Source organism: Camellia sinensis, chromosome 11 (genome assembly GCF_055761805.1).
Source record: "Camellia sinensis isolate YWXY chromosome 11, ASM5576180v1, whole genome shotgun sequence".
Taxonomy (NCBI): domain Eukaryota; kingdom Viridiplantae; phylum Streptophyta; class Magnoliopsida; order Ericales; family Theaceae; genus Camellia; species Camellia sinensis.
This window is the reverse complement of record NC_138971.1, coordinates 49,126,838-49,146,110: the sequence shown is the minus strand read 5'-3', so window position 1 is coordinate 49,146,110 and position 19,273 is coordinate 49,126,838. Positions and strand designations below refer to the sequence as shown.

General features: G+C 36.3%; 1 protein-coding gene across 5 annotated transcripts in view; it reads left to right on the top strand.

Moving 5' to 3' along the window:
- The first annotated feature begins 3,420 nt into the window (after positions 1–3,420).
- The window catches only part of LOC114302068 (transcription factor E2FB), a 31,970-nt gene continuing 16,117 nt past the window's right edge, over positions 3,421–19,273 (top strand). For 3 of the 5 annotated variants that reach the window (XM_082893872.1, XM_082893873.1, XM_082893874.1), the window contains exons 1-3: positions 3,421–3,628; positions 3,959–4,119; positions 4,199–4,297. The gene's annotated coding sequence lies outside the window, so the exon portion shown is untranslated. The remainder of the gene's footprint in view (positions 3,629–3,958; positions 4,120–4,198; positions 4,298–19,273) is intronic. The other 2 variants (XM_082893875.1, XM_082893876.1) reach the window with 2 other exon arrangements.

Here is a 19,273-nt window from a genome sequence, read left to right as displayed (position 1 = left end):
TCGAACATTTTGTTGACGTAAATGATGGGAAAATCGGGCTCTAAAGCGTCAGAAAGCAGCTGGAATCATGGGGGTAGAAGAAATTTCCAAGCTTCAACCGAAGCTCACTCTCTCTCTCCCCCTCCTCCACCTCTTCTTCTTCTTCTTCTTCTTCCTCTTCCTCTCTCTCTTCACCTCTGGCGTACTTTAGCCTCTTCCCTGAGCTCTGAAACCAAGCTTCCTCTTCTTCTCCCTTCATCCCCATCTCCACAACAACACTTCCTCCGCTCTCTCTCTCTCTCTCTCTGTATAGTTCTTCTGGGTCTCTCTCTACTTTCTCTCCCCCTCTCTCTCTTTCTCTCTCTCTCTATATATATCTTCGTCTATATGTATGCTTCGCATAGTATTGTATTGAACTCTGTGATCTAAACGCAGCAATCTTCAATTTGTGTTGTGAATTGTGTGTTCAAATTTGACACACGAGTGTAAAATTATTATTCGAATTGTGTTGTTTTGAACTCTGTGATCTCAACGCTGATCATTTTGTACAATCTTCCATTTGTATTGTCAAAATTGTCAATTGTGTAAATTGTTCAGTAACCTGTTCAAATTTTATACACTATGTAAAATTATTTATTGTATTGGACTGTATTGAACTATGTGGCTCAAGAAACTGTGAGGCCTAAAGTAACAGTATAAACGAGGCCTTTTGTATTATTATTTTTAAATAAATAAATAAATTGTGTGAATAAATTATGCCAAAAGTTTTAGGTTGCCTTTGGTAGAGTTTTGTAAATATGATTTGAGGGTATGAGTTGTATTTTGAGTTTGTGAGTTGTGAAATTATGATTTGAATGTAGAAAATTTGTTTGGTTATGATTTTTGAATAGAGTGTTGAATTGAGTTTTGAATTGTATGTGGAATTGAATTTTGAAAGTTAGATGTGACATGTGAAATAACAAAATTTGTTTAGCGATGAGTTTTCAAAATAGTTTTCAAAACTTAATTCAACCTATAATTGATAATCAAACACACAACTCATAACTCGATATTCGTATTTTTAATCAACAGTCATAACCAAACTATTTTTAAAATACTCAAATAAAAAAATGATTTTTTTTTTCAATTAATTGTTTTTAAGTAATTTTTTTGAATATTTTTTTTTTCAAATAATTTTTTTTAAATAACTTCTATGTCAATTATTTTATGTCAATTAATTTTTCTGTCAATTCATTTTTTAGGCCTGTATAAACATTAAAAATATTAAAAATATTTTAAAATTATTTAGAAAATCAAAATATTTCGAAAATTAAAATATTCTGAAAATTAAAATATTAAGAATATTAAAAATATTCCGAAAATCAAAATATTAAAAATAATTTCTTTTCAAAATAAATATTAAAAAAATTTAAATTTTAAATAATTTAAATAATCTAAAAAATTTAATAAGTAAAAAATTAAAATAAATATTCAAAAAATTTAAATAATTTAAAATTTTAATATTTTAAATTTAAAAACAACTCTATACTCAAATCGTAACCAAACATAAAAAAAAAAAACTCAATTAAGAAATTATTTTTAAAACTCATAACCAAACACATAATTCGAAACTCCATACTACTTTCATAACTCTACACTCAAATCGTAACCAAATACATAACAAAAAAATTAAAATATTTAAAAATATTTTTATAGAATAGAGTTTGAATTTATTTTTATAAAATATTTAAAAATTTAAAAAATTAAAGTCGTAATATTTAAAAATTAAAATATTTAAGAATATTCAAAAAATTAAAAAATTAAAAAAATCGTAACATATTTAAATATTTAAATATTTAAAATCTTAACAAAATTAAAATATTTTTAAAATATTTAAATATTTAAAATATTAAAAAAATTAAAATATTGATTTGAATTGAATTTTGAAAAGAGTTTTGAATTATGTGTTTGATTATGAGTTTTGAAAAGTAATGATTATGTTTTGAATTGAGTTTTAAGAAATGGGTATAAAATTATAATTTGAAAGCTCAAAATAAATACTGCACTCAAATCAATAGGTGAAACTATAATTTAAAATACTTACCAAACGAAGCCTTAAATTTTTTGAGAAATGAATTAAAAATCAACTTTTTAACTTTTCTTATAAAACGTGCAAAAAGTAGATAATATATGTCCCCAAAAAGCCAAAATGCTATAAACCTGTCTTTTATTCCCTTCTTTTATTAGGTTCTAAGCAAATCTTTTGTTCAAGTAGAACTTCTAGCTTTTCAAATTAGTTCAATTTTTGTTACATTCTATTTAATTTTTACCATTAAATATATTATATGAGACCTAACTAAAACATAAATTTGTAAAATTAATTACAAATCCTTTTTTTTTTAATATCGAAAAAAAAACCCTATAGAGCTGACACTCTTTTTTTCATCAATATTAGATTTATGAGGTCGTTAATGAGTTTTTTAAGTCAAATTTCACTTGTTCTTTAGGTGTGGTTTATCTCTTAACATTTGAAAATAAACATATAATCCCTTTATGATTTGCAGACTAAAATGCACTATCCAGTAACCTATAACTATTGTTATAGGCCTCTTTAATGTCCTTAAAGGACATTTACATTATACAGTAATGATGTAACATCATCATTACTTGACCCTCTTCTGAGGGCTATCTCTTTGCTCTGCTCACCTCCTTCATTCCTTCATTGACAGAAAAATGTGTTAAGCATTTGATTTTTGTCATTGAAGAGAAATATAGAGTATGGTGCCGCTGTCGGTTTCGAGTGTGGCATGTGTTAAGCACAGAATGCCGGTAATAGACGGATGGAACTTGCTCCAAACGAATATTGCTCTCATGAAGCTTTTAAAAAAGAGTGAGAAGGCTTTTCTCTTAATGCATAGGCCCCACGATTAAAGTTTTATAGGCCTCTTTATTGTCCTTACAGGACAATTAACTATATTGTAATAATGTAAATAATGATTACTTCCATATTTATGCTTCGTGTAAAATGATACAATCAGTTGTATGCATTACTTCCCTATTTCATTATTAGTAAATTAAGGTAAATCCCACTAAATACTTTTATGAGGCAAGTGTTTTACACTTACTATTAATTGAGACGGAATGTTTAACGGTACACTTTAATTTACAAATCACAAGAAACTATGTATTTATTTCTAAATAAGATGAAACAAACAACACATAAAATAGTAAAGTAGAATTTGTCTTTTTTTCTGCACTTAAAAAAAAAAACATAATAATAACTATGTTAGTAGAAGAAAATTCATTAGATGGTCTTTTTTTATTTTTAAAACATAAATAGGTTTTTTGGCGTTTTGGAAATTTTGAGGCCTTTGAGAAATTTCTCAAAATTTTGGTGCCTTTGCACAATTTTGAGTCCTATAGCACATGCTTTACCTGTCTGATGCTTAAGCCGGCACTGATGTGATCTAATAAACACTGATAATTTTGAACAATCTTGTATTTGTATGTGCAAATTGTTCAGTTATACCAAACAAACCCTAGAGGTCAATGCGAAGCTTCTCGAGGCCAATCCTGAGTATCTCACAAGCGGTTGAACACATTCTCAGTCATTCAGAGATTAATACAGAGATTGATCCAGACTCCATTAAATCTATTTACAGTGAAGATTGTATGTTTGTCGGAACCACTCATCCGAAAAAAATATATGTATTTCTTGTCTGTCCATGTATTTGATGCTGTTTGGTTGCTAAAAAACTGTAGGAAAAGAAAAAGAAATTCAGCTGAACACAAGTCAACTGTGCCAAATAGGGCTATTTGGTTAATTTGCGTTCAGTGCAAATTTTGTTTTTAAATTTTTAAATTTTAAATCATGAGATTTGGAAATATGGCGTTGCCTTCTTTTCTTTGGTTTTTTCAGCGGCCAATTGTAATTATTTTGTGTATTGTGTTTGGGTTCAATTTATTTTGAATTTTATGAAAGAACTCAATATATATGCAGACAGAGCGTGCATTCGCAAAGAATTATAGGTCTTATGGTGCCTGGTATCATCGTAAATGGGTGCTAAGCAAGGGGCATTCATCTGTTGATCAGGAATTGCAGCTTCTGGGGGTGTTCCTAAAGAAAGATTCCAGGAATTTCCATGCATGGAATTACCGGAGGTGACGATTTGGGTTTGATTTACTTTAATATATTGTAGGACTGTACTTTCAAATGGTCTAATTTGGTCTTCATTTTCAGATTGTGGCAGCATTAAAGAACAGATCAGATGAAGAGGAACTACACAACTGATTTGATAAACGAAAACTTCAGTAACTATTCTTCTTGGCATAATCGTAGGTATGCTTGTATCTCATTGTTATTTTACCATTTGGATCATCATAATTAAAATGGACTAGTGGAGAAAAATGCTTTTTTGTTCCATTGTTTGATTCTCAAGTTTTTTTTTTCGTGCCTGTTGTTATTGTAGCATTACAATGAGATGTGCCAAAGTCATACTGTTTATCTGGCTTCATGGTTCAGTTGTAATTTGGTATTCACAATGTTTATGATATATCTTATCAAGTTTTTTTGGGTGCATTAGTCTATTATCAAGTTATCACTGATAACTCTTTAATTGTATAATCCTTGGATTCTTTTGCAAAAATTGCTTTAGGAAAAATGTGTTGGAACTTTGAAATTAGTTCTAGCTTTGGTCTCGTTAGAAGCAGAATGTCTAGTGGTAGTATGCATAGTTATATAGAACATACAAAAAAAATTGTGGATTTTCTGCAACATAGGGGTTTTTTTTTGATGAGATTTTAGTTAAAGACAAAATATTTAAATATCCACTTTAAAACATGTGACTTATTGTTTATGTAATAAAAACATTCAAAATAGGTTAAGCATGACAGAATGGGTATAAGTTATCTTGTAATGTGATGCAAGGTTGATAAGATATTGATGGCATGTGATGTTATATAAAACATCCACTTCAAAACATTTAACTTGTATTGATGGTATATTGTGATGCAAGGTTGCAAAATGCTGTCTCCTTTCAAGCACCTTGTGGAACAGGGGAAAAAATATTCATTAGTTCTATTCCTTATATCAAAAGTTGATAAGCACTTCACTATTTAAATGGTCATTAGCCTAACAGATTCCAAAAAAAACAAATGGTGTTTATTTCAGATTAATCTGCAATGGCATTTTTCTGTTGATAATACTGTTTAAGCAGCTTTCTATGTCTGTAAATCTGGCATGCAATGTTATATAAAATTGTAGCTTGATTAATCTTCAACTTTGCTTTCGAGTTAAAGATCAATTCTTATGCACATTAATATTAGTGGAAACTGCATGATGACACACCTGCTACCTTTTGATATTCTATCTATTCTAGCAGGATTAGAAAATTAAGTTTCCTGTCCAATTGTGCCTTTTGTTTTTCTTTTTCAACCTACACAAACATGCCTGTTGCTTTGAGTGCATGTTTTACCTTGTGATGTCTCTGTCTGTTTGCTTAAACATGTTTCTTGTTTTTATTCTACTTTACCATACCATAAATGTTCTGCATTGTAATTCTGTCTCATTTACTGGAGAAAAGGGCTCAAGGATCTTTCTCAAAGGAGAAAGTTTTGACAGAGGAGTATGACTTGTTAGAATAGGAAATAATTGATTGTATTTTATCCTTATTTATGCCCTTGATTGGTGTAATGGGCTGGACCATATATTATGCTTTATGACACTCTTGTAATTACTCAGTATTATCAATATAAAAGGGAATGAAGTCTAACTCATTCCCTAACTCTTTCTCTTCTCTAAACCTACATGCTATCAGAGCCACAATAGGAGGAACCTACCACCTTGCTTCCACCGAAGGCCCCCCAAACCCAAACCCTCGATTGCCCACGCCCTAAGCCCAAACCCTAGCCTGCCCAGGCCATCCACTGCCTTGTCTGGGTCATTTGCACCCCACCCAGTCCAGGCGAAGGCCAGGTGACTCTTCCATGGCAGTCGCAGCCTCTGTCAGCAGCCCTAGCTTGCTCCTCTAGGCCTGTCGGCAGCACCTGGTTGGTCGCCTAGTGTAGTCGTAGTCACCTGGTTGGTCGCCTAGTGCTGGTTGGTCGACTGGTGCCTTCGTGGCCCTCCAGTTGGTCGTCTAGTGCCTCACCCCTATTCCCTTGATTTTGTCTTCTTTCTTTCTTCTCTCTTTATTCTCTGTTTGCTCTGTTTTCTTAGAAAAAGAAAAAAAAACAAAACAAAACAAAACACAAAAACAAAAAATGCAGTGAAAAAAAAAAAAAAAAAAAAAAAAACTGGATTCTTAATTCTTTATGATTTTCTAGTTACTATTGTGCTTGTTCCCCCACCATCTTCCGAGTTTGTGATTGGTCCTAGGTTTGAGGGTTGCTTAGTAGAATATTCATGGCAGGTTTCACTAGTGAGTCAACAACTTCTCAGCTGCTTAAGAGCGATCTCAACCCTGACCTTAAAATCACCACTTCTCTATTCAATGGTCAGAACTATCTAGCGTGGTCGCAGAATCTGACTATTTTTTTGAAGAGCCGTGGGAAGATGGGTATGTTGATGGCAGGATACATGCACCCACCACCATGGACCCGAGTTATGATTGGTGGGAGATCACCAACTCCCTCATTAAGGGTTGGTTGATACATTCTATGGTCTTGGAGATTAGAGAAGGCTATCTCTCTATGGACACTGCAAGAGATATTTGGGAGGCAGTGACTTCCACTTACTCCCGGAAGGGGAACTTCTCCCAGGCTTTTGAGTTACGTCGCTCCATTGAAAGGTCGGTACTAGGTGAGATGACTATCTTTCAGTACTTTACCTTCCTTAACAATAGGTGGAAGTGACTTGATCACCTTCATGATTACAAACCTGTCTGTCCCACTGATTCTGTTGGTTACCAGAAGTTTGTGGCACACGAGCGGGTCTTCAAGTTCTTGGAAGGCCTAAATGTGGAGTATGATCCGATTCGGAGCAGAGTACTTGGCATGGATGTGTTTTTTCTCTCTAGGAAGCCTTTGCTTTTGTAAAGAATGAGAAGAGTCGCCGTTTTGCAATGCTTCCTTCTGCTACTACTGATCGCTCGGCCTTGGTTTTTGCACCCTCTCGCGATGGCGACCGTGTGACTTGGGGTTCTCGTCCTTCCTCTGAGAAGGATAATCTTTATTGTGACTACTGTCGTCGACCTCGCCACACACGAGACTTGTTGGAAGCTGCATGGAACTCCCTCTGGTGGCCGAGGAGACCGTCCTGGTACTCGAGGTCGGTCTAGTACTAGAGGCCGAGGGGCCAATGCACGAGCCCATCGTTTAGACACTGTTGAGCCACCATCTTAATCTCCAGTTGTCTCCTCTGCTGCTGATGTTTCGGGGTTATCTACTTCGGATTTTGAGATTGCTCTTCGCCACTTGCTAGACCGTTGAGCCTCTACTTCTGCTACGGGTGCACCCTCTTCTTCCTTTGCCAATTTAGGTAACTTGGCTTCCTCCCCATGTGCATTGCTATCTCATACGATTGTACCATGGTTTATTGATTCTGGTGCTTCCGATCATATGTCTGACTCCTCTAATTTATTTTCAAAGTATAACCCCTCCTCAGGTCAGGAAAAAGTGCGTATTGCTAATGGTTACCATTTCGTCTATATCAGGGAAATGTTTAATTCATGCCACCTCTTCCCTTCCTTTGTCTTCTGTCCTCCATGTTCTCAATTTTAGTGTTAATCTTTTATCTTTGAGTTGTATTACTCGTGACTTAAATTGTAGCGTGACGTTTGTTCCTGATCATTGTCTTTTTCAGGATCTTATCACGAGGAAGATGATTGGCAGTGGTAGAGAGAACTATGGTCTCTACATTCTGGATCAAACAAACAATCTGGCTCATTCATCTATTCAGTTACCATCCACCAAGGAAGACATTTGGCCGTGGCACCGTCGCTTAGGACACCTCTCTTTTTTATTACTTAAGCATTTATTTCCTTTTGTTTTTGAGAAAAATAGTGTGTCAGATTTTCTATGTGAGTCTTGTCAACTTGGAAAACAACACAGAGCCTCTTTTGCTCCTTCTATTAATAAAAGTTCAATTCCATTTTCTTTGATTTATTATGATGTATGGGGTCCTTCCCGTTTTGTGTCTTTAACCGGTCACAAATGGTTTATTACCTTCATAGATGATTGTTCCTGGGCTATTTGGGTCTATTTGATGAAAGATAAAAGTGAGGTATTTTCTGTGTTTCAAAACTTCCATAAAAGGTTTGTACTCAGTTTGGGGTGGTTGTACAAATTCTACATTTTGATAATTGGGGGGGAGGGGGGGAGAATATATTGAATCTGGTCTTGCCACTTACTTCATCACTCATGGCATTATTCATCAGACTTCCTGCACTAATACCCCTTAACAAAATGGTGTTGCAGAATGCAAAAATCGCCATCTCCTTGATGTCACTTGTTGCCTATCCTTTGAGATGCGGGTTCCTCGATCCTATTGGGGGGAAGCGGTTCTCACTGCCGCTTATTTGATTAATCGTTTTCCTACCCAAGTCCTTCAAAAACAAATACCTCTTCACGTTTTGTTCGGGTCTACCTCTTCTGGGTTCTCCATTTCTCCTAAGACCTTTGGTTGTGTTTGTTTTGTCCATAATCGTTCCCCTACTCGTGGTAAATTGGATCCTAAGTCTCTTAAGTGTATTTTTCTAGGTTATTCTGCCACTTAAAAGGGTTATAAGTGTTATCATCCTACCACTCGCAAATGGTTTGTCTCCATGGATGTCACTTTGTTTGAGTCTCAGCCTTACTTTCCAACCTCCTTGGTATCATAGTCCTCTCTTCAGGGGGAGTCTTGGTGTGAAGACATTCCTGTTCCACTTCCGCCTGTGGTTGAACAGATAGAGGATAATGAGTCAGCAGTTGTTTGAGGAATAGGAAGCAGACAAAGTTTATATCAGGAGCAAGGACTGACAGCAAATCACCTGGATGCAAGAGCCTCCTCTCCCTTCTCTCCCTCCTCTACTGCCAACTTCTTATCCGGATGAGTGTCTAGAGTGTAGCACTTGTACCCTTTAAAGCTTTTGGGAAGTGTACTTGAATCCTTTATTTTATTTTGGGAATCTTTGGTGTTGTTGCATCTTGGTTTTGGAGGAGTATAAATTGATTTAAACTTGTTGGGATTGTTCGTTCACACTTGTTTACGTTCAAAAGTTGTCTAGGAACTTAGAAATCTTGTTCTGGGGATGACACCAATCTTGGTGGTGTCGACACTTGTCTTTTGTTGTTGGCCTCAAGGGTTGACACTAGTTTAGGAAGGGTTGACCCTTGTTTATTGCAGAATCTGGAGTTTGCTTGCTGGAATTTAGTGTCGACACCAGTCTGCGAGGTGTCGACACCTTGTCCTCTGCACACATTAGTGTCTTAGCTTTTCTTCCTAAGGGTCGACACCTGCGTGAAATTTTCAGATTTTTAGGTTGGTTTGGGCCCTACTTTTTGGGAGTTTTTGACTTGTTCTTTTCATTTGACTTTGGGACTATTGTTCTATTATTACCTTGCTACTATAAATAGGCTCCAAACATATATTCATTTCACTTTTTCTCCTCTTTTCTCTCTCTACATCGTGAGTTTCTCTTCTCTCTCTCTCAACTCAAACTTTTTCATTTAGATCTTTAGATCTACTCACCTAGAGTGATCTTTTCACCTTCGTCCTTTGAGAAAGATTGTAGATCTCATCAAGGGCTTTCTTTTGGTCTGAATAGTTCGTGGTTTTGTCGCCGGTGATTTTTGGGTTGTCATCTCTTTGCTTCAAGAGGTAAAGGTTTCTAGTTCTTCTTCAATACCCTCATTTATAGATAAATTTATGGTATTTTCTTTATATAAATACAAAGTTATATTTTTAAGCATATCATGAATAAATAATGAGATTTGGGGTTTAGGGTCTGAAGAGTTGAGGTTTATTGTTGGGTTATGATTTTGGGTCATAAATTTGGGTATATAGTTAATAGAAGAGTTGGAATAAAAAGTATTTTTGTGAAGAGCTTTAATTTCTCTTAAAAACTCTAGTTTGGCTCATGAAGATGGTTGATGGTTTTACTTAAATTGGAAGTAGACTCATAAAGTTGAGGTGTTAAATTACATATGTACACGTTTAATTGAAATTTTAAAGAGTTTGAAAATTTATTTAAAAGTCATGATTAATCTCTTAATGTTGATATTTTAAAGGGCAAATTATAGTGGTAGTCCTTGTTATTTACCTTTTTTTCATTTTGGTTCATGTTGTTTTAATTTGCTCAATTTTGCCCCTTAATTTTACGGATTGTGTCATATTAGTCCAATAAATAACGGCAGTTAAGTTTGATGGACGGATAATCATATGATGTTTCAATTTGGTCCCTATAGTTTATAGGATGTGTCAATTTGGTCCCTGTTGTTTTGACTTTTCTATAAATTACAGGGACCAAATTGACACATCCTATAAACTATAGGGACCAAATTGAAACATCATTAGATTTTCCGTCCATCAAACTTAACCGCCATTATTTATTGGACTAATATGACAAAATCCATAAAATTAAGGGGCAAAATTGATCAAATTGAAACAACGGGGACCAAAATGAAAAAACGAGTAAACTACAGGGACCATTTGCATAATTTACCCTATTTTAAATTATGTTATAACATGAAACCAAACTTTAGGAAAATAAATTACTAATGGTATGGATGATATGAGCTTTGTGATGAAATGATGATGTGGAGGTTTAAGAGTTGTATTTGAATTATGCCAAATTGTATTAAATGGTGCTGAAATAGTTGTGTTGAATTTTGCTGTGTTTTGTTGAATTGTATTGAGTTATGTTAAATTATGTTGAATTGAGTTGGGTTATGTTGTGTTGAGTTGAGTTGAGTTATGTTGTGTTGTGTTGAGTTGAGTTGAGTTGAGTTGTGTTGAGTTTGGTTGAGTTGTGTTGTGTGGAGTTGGGTTGTGTTGGGTTGAGTTGTGTTGTATTGGGTTGTGTTGTGGTTGGTACGCGCGCGAGGAGTCGAAAATGTTTTTGGGGGCCCAAGTCCCGTCGTATAATCGCCGGCAAATGTGGGGTGGTTTTGAATTAAAGGTGCCCAAATGCCCTATCTAGGCTTATCGCTGGACGAATGTGGGAAACATGTTTTTGGGTATCCATATAGTCTCGCTGTATAATAGCTAGCAAAAGTGGAAAAACGGATGGTTTTGAAAATGTTTTTGGGTGCGCACTTTCTGCCGTATAATAGCCGGCAAATGTGGGGATGGTTTTAAAGTTGAAAATGTTTTTTGGGGGGTCCACGTCCTGCCGTATGATAGTCGGTAAATGTGGACAAAACATGGTTTTGGGAAAAATATAGTTTTCAAGAAAAAGGGTTTTTGGGAGTTCACTTCCCACTGTATAATAACCGGCAAAAAGTGGAGGGTGTTATGAATTGGGTGCCTACTATCCCGCTGTATCAAGTCGGCAAAAGGTGAAATGTATTGTGAGATGCATTGAATCGGTAATGATATGTGTGACTTGTGATGAGCTTATGAAATTACAATTTGATGTGTAATTTGGTATGGAAGGGGAATGCATATAGCAATTATTTGAAAAAAATGGATAAGGAAATAGTAACTGGACAAGGGGTCGGTGATAACGAATTCACCGGGTTGTTTGTAATTATACGGAAAGATTAGGAGTTTTGTTTTGTAATTAATGGAGAAACTGAATTAAAAGGTTTATTATCCTTGTGATATGTTGAATTATTGATAATGCAAATGTGGATGTGATGTAGTTGTTAGACAAGTAGGGGTTGAGTGTAGGAGAACTGTTATTGAATATAAAGGAGATTTGGATTTCTACATTAAGGAGTTGTAGCAATAATGGATCTGTAAGGGGGAATGGAGTGTATGAGAGCTGTTTTGAGTATTAAGTACTGGAAATTGTGTTCATGTATAGAATATGATAGTGGTGTTGGTGGTAGATAGTGGCATGTATAGAATATGATAGTGGTGTTGGTGGTAGATAGTGGCATGTATATAATATGATAGTGGTAGATAGTGGTAATATATAATATGTAAGTGGCATATAATGGGTTATGATGATATTTGTAATATCTCCTATATAAGGAGTGTCATTTGGTCTTGTAAGATAAGAAGTTTTGAATATAACAGAAATATATTCCTTCTTCCTCATATTTTCGGAGTTCTTCTTCCTCATATTTTCTAAGTTGGTATCAGAGCAACAAAAAACACAGCAGCCCTAAAACCGTCATAGCCATGTCGGAAGTCACGTCCGAAACCACTTCAACCCCTGCCGCTGCCATTCCGGTGAAAACGTCCAACTCTCACTCTGTCCAAATCACCACCATCCGCCTAAATGGTGATAATTTTCTCCGCTGGTCACAATCTGTCCGGATGTATATCCGTGGGCAAGGAAAGATCGGTTACATCACTGGTGACAAGAAGGCTCCTGCAGTTAATGATCCGCTGTTCGACAGTTGGGACGCTGAAAACTCCATGGTTATGACATGGTTGGTCAATTCCATAGAGGAGGATATAAGCTCTAATTACATGTGCTATACTACTGCACAAGAATTGTGGGATAATGTTAGTCAGATGTATTCTGACCTAGGAAATCAATCTCAAGTTTTCGAATTAACTTTGAAGTTGGGAGAGATTCGTCAAGGAGATGATTCTGTCACCAAATATTTCAATTCATTGAAAAGGTTGTGGCAGGATCTTGACATCTTCAACACATACGAATGGAAATCGGTTGACGACTGCAACCACCACAAGAAAACTGTGGAAGACAGCCGTATTTACAAGTTTCTTGCCGGCCTCAACATTGAGTTCGATGAAGTGCGAGGAAGAATTATTGGCAGACCTCCTCTCCCATCCATTGGCGAAGTATTTGCCGAAGTCAGAAGGGAAGAGAGCCGAAGGAGCGTCATGCTTAAGAAAAAAAGTACTGGTGAATCAATTGAAATTTCTGCTTTAATTAGCGATGCTGCGGCCAACAAGGCTGCAAATTACCAGCGCAGGTTTGATGATAAGCCACGGGTCTGGTGTGATTTTTGCAACAAGCCTCGCCATACACGCGAAACGTGTTGGAAGATCCATGGCAAACCTGTCAACTGGAAAAGCAGCAAACAAGGAGAGAAGAATCGTGGCTTTCCTACCGCTAATGAAGCCGATTCAGGTCCCTTCAACAAAGAGCAGATTGATCAACTCTTAAAGCTGATAAAATCCAACTCCTCATCCGGTACTCCTAGTGTTTTGTTGGCACAAACAGGTAGAAATCCTAAAGCCTTCTCTTGCCTAAACTTCTCTCCGTGGATCATAGATTCCGGTGCCTCCGATCACATGACTAGTTTTTCCCATTTATTTAGTACCTATTTCCCTTGTTCTGGTCATGACAAAATCAGAATAGCCGATGGTAGTTTTTCACCTATTGCAGGAAAATGATTTATTAAACTAACTGAGAAAATTAATCTCAATGCTGTTCTTCACGTCCCCAACTTAGCCTGTAACCTTTTGTCTGTCAGTAAACTATCTAAGGATTCTAATTGTCGTGTTACATTTTTTGAATCCCATTGTGAATTTCAGGACCAGAACTCGGGGATGATGATTGGGCGTGCTAGGATGCTTGAAGGTCTTTACTACTTTGATGAAGTACCTGTTAGTAATAAAAAAGCTCAGAGCTTTAATAGTACTAGTTCAATCTCTGTTCGAGAAAAAATAATGCTATGGCACTATAGACTAGGACATCCTAGTTTTCTTTATCTGAAACATTTATTTACAGAATTATTTAAAGGGATTGATTGTTCTTCTTTTCATTGTGAAAGTTGCATTTTTGCAAAATTTCATCGCTCTACTTATTTGCCAAAACCTTACCAGGCTTCAAAACCTTTTTATTTGATTCATAGTGATGTTTGGGGCCCTTCTAAAATCACTACTCTTTCTGGTAAAAGATGGTTTGTTACATTTATTGATGACCATACCCGCTTATGTTGGATTTATTTGATGAATAAAAAATCTGACGTGAAAAATTTATTCACAAATTTTTACAATATGATTGAAAACCAATTTCAAACCAAAATTGGTATTTTACATTCTGATAATGGAACAGAATATTTCAATGAGCAGTTAGGTGAGTTTTTGGGAAAAAAGGGGATTTTTCATCAATCTACATGTCGGGATACCCCTCAACAAAATGGCATTGCAGAACGAAAAAATAAACATCTACTTGAAGTAGCACGTGCTATAATGTTTTACATGCATGTTCCTAAATATTTATGGGGTGAAGCAATTTTAACAGCCTCTTATTTGATAAACAGGATGCCTACAAAGGTGTTAACATACAAAACACCTTTTGATTGTCTCAAAACTTTTTTTCCTGACACGAGGTTGTTTTCTGATTTACCCGCCAAAGTTTTTGGATGTACTGCTTATGTTCATGTTCCCAGTCAATTTCGTTCAAAACTTGACCCCCGTGTTATAAAATGTGTTTTTTTGGGTTATTCCTCAAACAAAAAGGGGTATAAGTGTTTCGATCCTCAAAACAAGAAATTTCATGTGAGTATGGATGTGTCATTTGTGGAAACAAAATCATATTTCTCCAACACTTCTCTTCAGGGGGAGACAAGTGGAGTAGAAGACCGTTTTTGGGATATTTCTATCCCGCTCCCCAATGTCATTTATCCTACACAAAAACCACATCTGTCTGATAATGATCACTTAGGAGAACCAAGTTCTATGGTGCCTAGTCAAGAAGATTCTTGTTTAGGGGGAGAAGTACTACAAAATGATCTAAATCCTGAGCTTCAGGTTTATACTAGGAAGCGATTTCATCTGAGGAATAATGACCCGAATGTCCATCCTAATGACCCGAATGTCCACCCGAGTTCTAGCATCGAAATTTTAGGTAATCCTATTCCTTCTATTTCCGACCTTGATGTTCCTATAGCAATTAGGAAAGGTGTCCGAAATTGCATTAAACATCCTATTGCAAATTACCTCTCCTATCAAAGACTGTCTAAAAACCATAGAGCTTTCACATCTAGGATTTCACACTTGTTTGTTCCAAGGAATATACAGGAAGCGTTGGATGATCCGAATTGGAAATTAGCAGTCATGGAGGAGATGAATGCTTTAAGGAGAAGTGGTACTTGGGAGATAGTTGATCTACCCAAAGACAAGAAAACAGTTGGGTGTAAATGGGTGTTTGCGATAAAATGTAACGCAGATGGAAGCGTTGAGAGATACAAGGCGAGACTGGTGGCTAAAGGCTTCACTCAAACTTATGGGATCGACTATCAGGAGACGTTTGCTCCTGTTGCTAAAATAAATTCCATCAGAGTACTGTTATCTCTTGCAGTAAATTCAGATTGGCCTCTACATCAACTTGACATTAAAAATGCATTTCTCAATGGTGATCTTGAAGAGGAGGTGTTCATGAGCCTACTGCCGGGATTTGAGCAGAGACTTGGAAGCGACAGAGTATGCAGATTGAACAAGTCATTATACGGACTCAAACAATCACCAAGAGCGTGGTTTGAACGCTTTGGGAAGGCAGTTATCAGTTGTGGCTTCTCGCAGAGTCAAGCAGATCACACAATATTTTATAAACATTCAAAAAACAGTAAAATTGCAATTTTGATTGTTTATGTTGATGACATCATTTTAACTGGTAATGATGAAGCAGAGTTAGCAGCCCTCAAAGAGAAACTCGCAAAAGAATTTCACATTAAGGATCTGGGAGCCCTCAAGTATTTCCTCGGAATGGAATTTGCAAGATCCAAGGAAGGTATATTCGTTAATCAGAGAAAATATGTTCTTGATCTCCTTGGAGAAACAGGTATGCTTGGTTGTAAGATGGTGAAGACTCCGATCGAGCCTAACTTGAAGTTACAAGCTGCTAAGGCTGAAGAAGTCAAAGAGAGGGAACAATATCAGCGACTTGTAGGGAAATTGATTTACTTGTCTCATACGCGGCCTGATATTGCCTTTGCAGTCAGCATGGTAAGTCAGTTCATGCACTCACCAGGGGCAGAGCACTTTGAGGCCGTTTATAAGATCTTAAGATATTTGAAAGGAACTCCAGGGAGAGGCTTACTGTTCAAGAAACATGGACATCTTCAAGTTGAAGTATACACAGATGCAGACTGGGCAGGAAGTGTTACAGACAGGAGATCAACATCCGGATACTGCTCCTTTGTAGGTGGGAACCTAGTTACATGGCGGAGTAAAAAACAGAATGTGGTAGCTAGAAGTAGTGCAGAAGCAGAGTTCAGAGCTGTTGCCCATGGAATCTGTGAAGTAATGTGGATTAAAAGAATTCTTGAAGAATTAAAGCTTTCTCACCCGACACCTATGAAGGTCTATTGTGACAACAAAGCAGCTATATCTATAGCTCATAATCCAGTTCTACATGATCGCACAAAACATATAGAAGTGGATAAACATTTCATCAAGGAAAAAATCAATGCTGGCATAATCTGTATGACCTACCTTCCAACAGGTGAACAATTAGCTGATGTGCTAACGAAGGGACTACACAAGAAGCAATTTGATAAGCTGACTAGCAAGCTGGCTATGGAAGATATCTTCAAACCAGCTTGAGGGGGAGTGCTGGAAATTGTGTTCATGTATATAATATGATAGTGGTGTTGGTGGTAGATAGTGGCATGTATAGAATATGATAGTGGTGTTGGTGGTAGATAGTGGCATGTATATAATATGATAGTGGTAGATAGTGGTAATATATAATATGTAAGTGGCATATAATGGGTTATGATGTTGTTTGTAATATCTCCTATATAAGGAGTGTCATTTGGTCTTGTAAGATAAGAAGTTTTGAATATAACATAAATATATTCCTTCTTCCTCATATTTTCGGAGTTCTTCTTCCTCATATTTTCTAAGTTTAAGGGAACTTGAATTTGAGGTTATGGTGTTATAATGAATGTAATTAGTAAAAAGAGGAATATTAAAATGGAAATGAAACGAGGAATACTTTGGAATCGAGTTAATAAATTTAAAATGATGTTGTTCCTTGTTTTCAAAAAGGATTTATGGTTTTCGGATGATAAGGGAAAATGTTTATGATTGAAGGTTTTCTTTAAATGTTCAAATAAATTTTGAGAAAAAGGTACTCTATGTATGATATTTTGAAATTACAAAATATCACCTTACTATATCGTATCACCCTACATGCATGATCATTTCTATCTATAGGATGATTATTGTTTTAGAACTATGAGATTCCTACTGGGCAATTGTGCTTACCCCTTGTTGTTTCATTTTCTTACAGGAAGAGAATTCGGATTGATTGGTTGGAGGGTTAAGAAGTTCATGTATCTCTTATGTGTAATCTCATTGTATATTGGTGTTTGTATTTATTTATTTATTTGGAACTCCACAGTGGAAGTTGGAATGTATTATTATTATTGTTGTATTCATTGCGAGAGTGAACATGTATTATTATGTTTCTATTACTCAAGGGTAATAGATATTTGAAAAAAAAAAAGATGGACCTAAACTAAAGGCTTTTGGTAATGTTTCTGAGTAATTAAAATTTGGGGCGTGACACGGAGTCAGCCCCATTTCCTGAGAGTCCAGGTAATTCTAATTCTAGTGCTTCTATTCCTGATGTTTCAAATCTTGATGTTTCCATTGTTAATAGGAAGGGGGTTAGGTCATGTACTCAGCATCCTATTACTAATCATGTCTCTTATTCTAATTTGTCTTCCTCATATAAAGTCTTTTTGTCTAAAGTGTCTTCTGTGAGTCTACCTACCAATTTTCAAGATGTTCTCTCTATTCCTGAATGGAAACATGCCAAGATAGAAGAGATGAGAGCTCTCAGCAAGAGTGGCACTTGGGAGTTAGTGGAGTTACCTAAAGGAAAAAATCCAGTTGGGTGTAAGTGGGTGTACACGGTAAAACACAAAGCAGATTGTTCCATAGAACGGTACAAAGAAAGATTAGTTGCTAAGGGCTTCACTCAGACTTATGGGGTAGATTGCTAGGAAACATTTGCGCCAGTTGCTAAGATGGACTTTGTGAGAATCTTACTCTTTCTTGTTACAAATTTGGAATGGCCACTTCATCAGTTTGATATAAAAAATGCCTTCCTTCATGGAGATCTAACAGAAGAGGTCTATATGGATATTCCTCCTGGTTTTGCGGATGCTAAGTCCAAAGGTAAAGTATGTAGGCTCCGAAAGTCGCTTTACGGACTAAAGCAGTCTCCTAGGGCTAGGTTTGAAAAGTTTGCTCAAGCTATGCTTAAATATGGGTTCAAGCAGAGTCAAGCTGATCACACCTTGTTTGTGAAACACTCCTCACATGGTAAGACTACAGCTCCCATTGTTTATGTTGATGATATTGTTCTGACAGGGGATAACGTGGAGGAGATTCCTTGGTTGAAGGAATACTCAGCCAAAGAGTTTGAAATCAAAGTCTTGGGTAGTTTGAAGTATTTCTTGGGTATTGAAGTAGCTAGCAGCAAGGATGGCATCGTCATATGTCAAAGAAAGTATGTACTTGACTTGCTAAAAGAAACTGGACTACTTGGAGGTAGACCATGTGATACACCTCTAGAACCAGGCCAGAAACTTAGTGAGGATCAAGAGGGCGAGCCAGTGGACAGGGGGAGATATCAGAGACCAGTGGGTAAACTCATATACTTATCCCACTCACGTCCAGACATTGCCATTGCTGTGAGCATGATGAGCTAGTTTATGCATGCTCTTAGAACTTCCCACTTAGAGGCAGTTATGAGAATCCTGAGATACCTGAAGTCTTCTCCTGAAAAGGGTCTCTATTTATCAAAATATGGCCATTTCAGTGTGAAGGCATTTATTGATGCAGATTGGGCTGGATCAGTCACTAACAGACGATCAACTTCTAGATACTGCACATTTGTTGGTGGCAACTTAGTCATGGCGAAGTAAGAAACAGAATGTGGTTGCTAGATCTAGTGCTGAGGCAGAATTCAGGGCTATGGCTCAGGGTGTATGTGGGGTACTATAGATTAAACTATTGTTGGGAGATTTGGAAATCCATCAGACTGACTCCATGCGACTATACTGTGACAACAAAGCCGCAATCAATATAGCTCATAATTTAGTTCAACATGATAGAACTAAGTATGTGGAGATTGATAGGCACTTCATAAAGGAAATACTCACTAGTGGCATTAAATGTATTCATTTTGTGAAGATTGGAGACCAACTAGCTGATGTTCTCACCAAGGGGCTAGGGAGCAAACCATTTCATGGCATTTTCTACAATCTGGGCATGGGAAATATCTTCGCACTA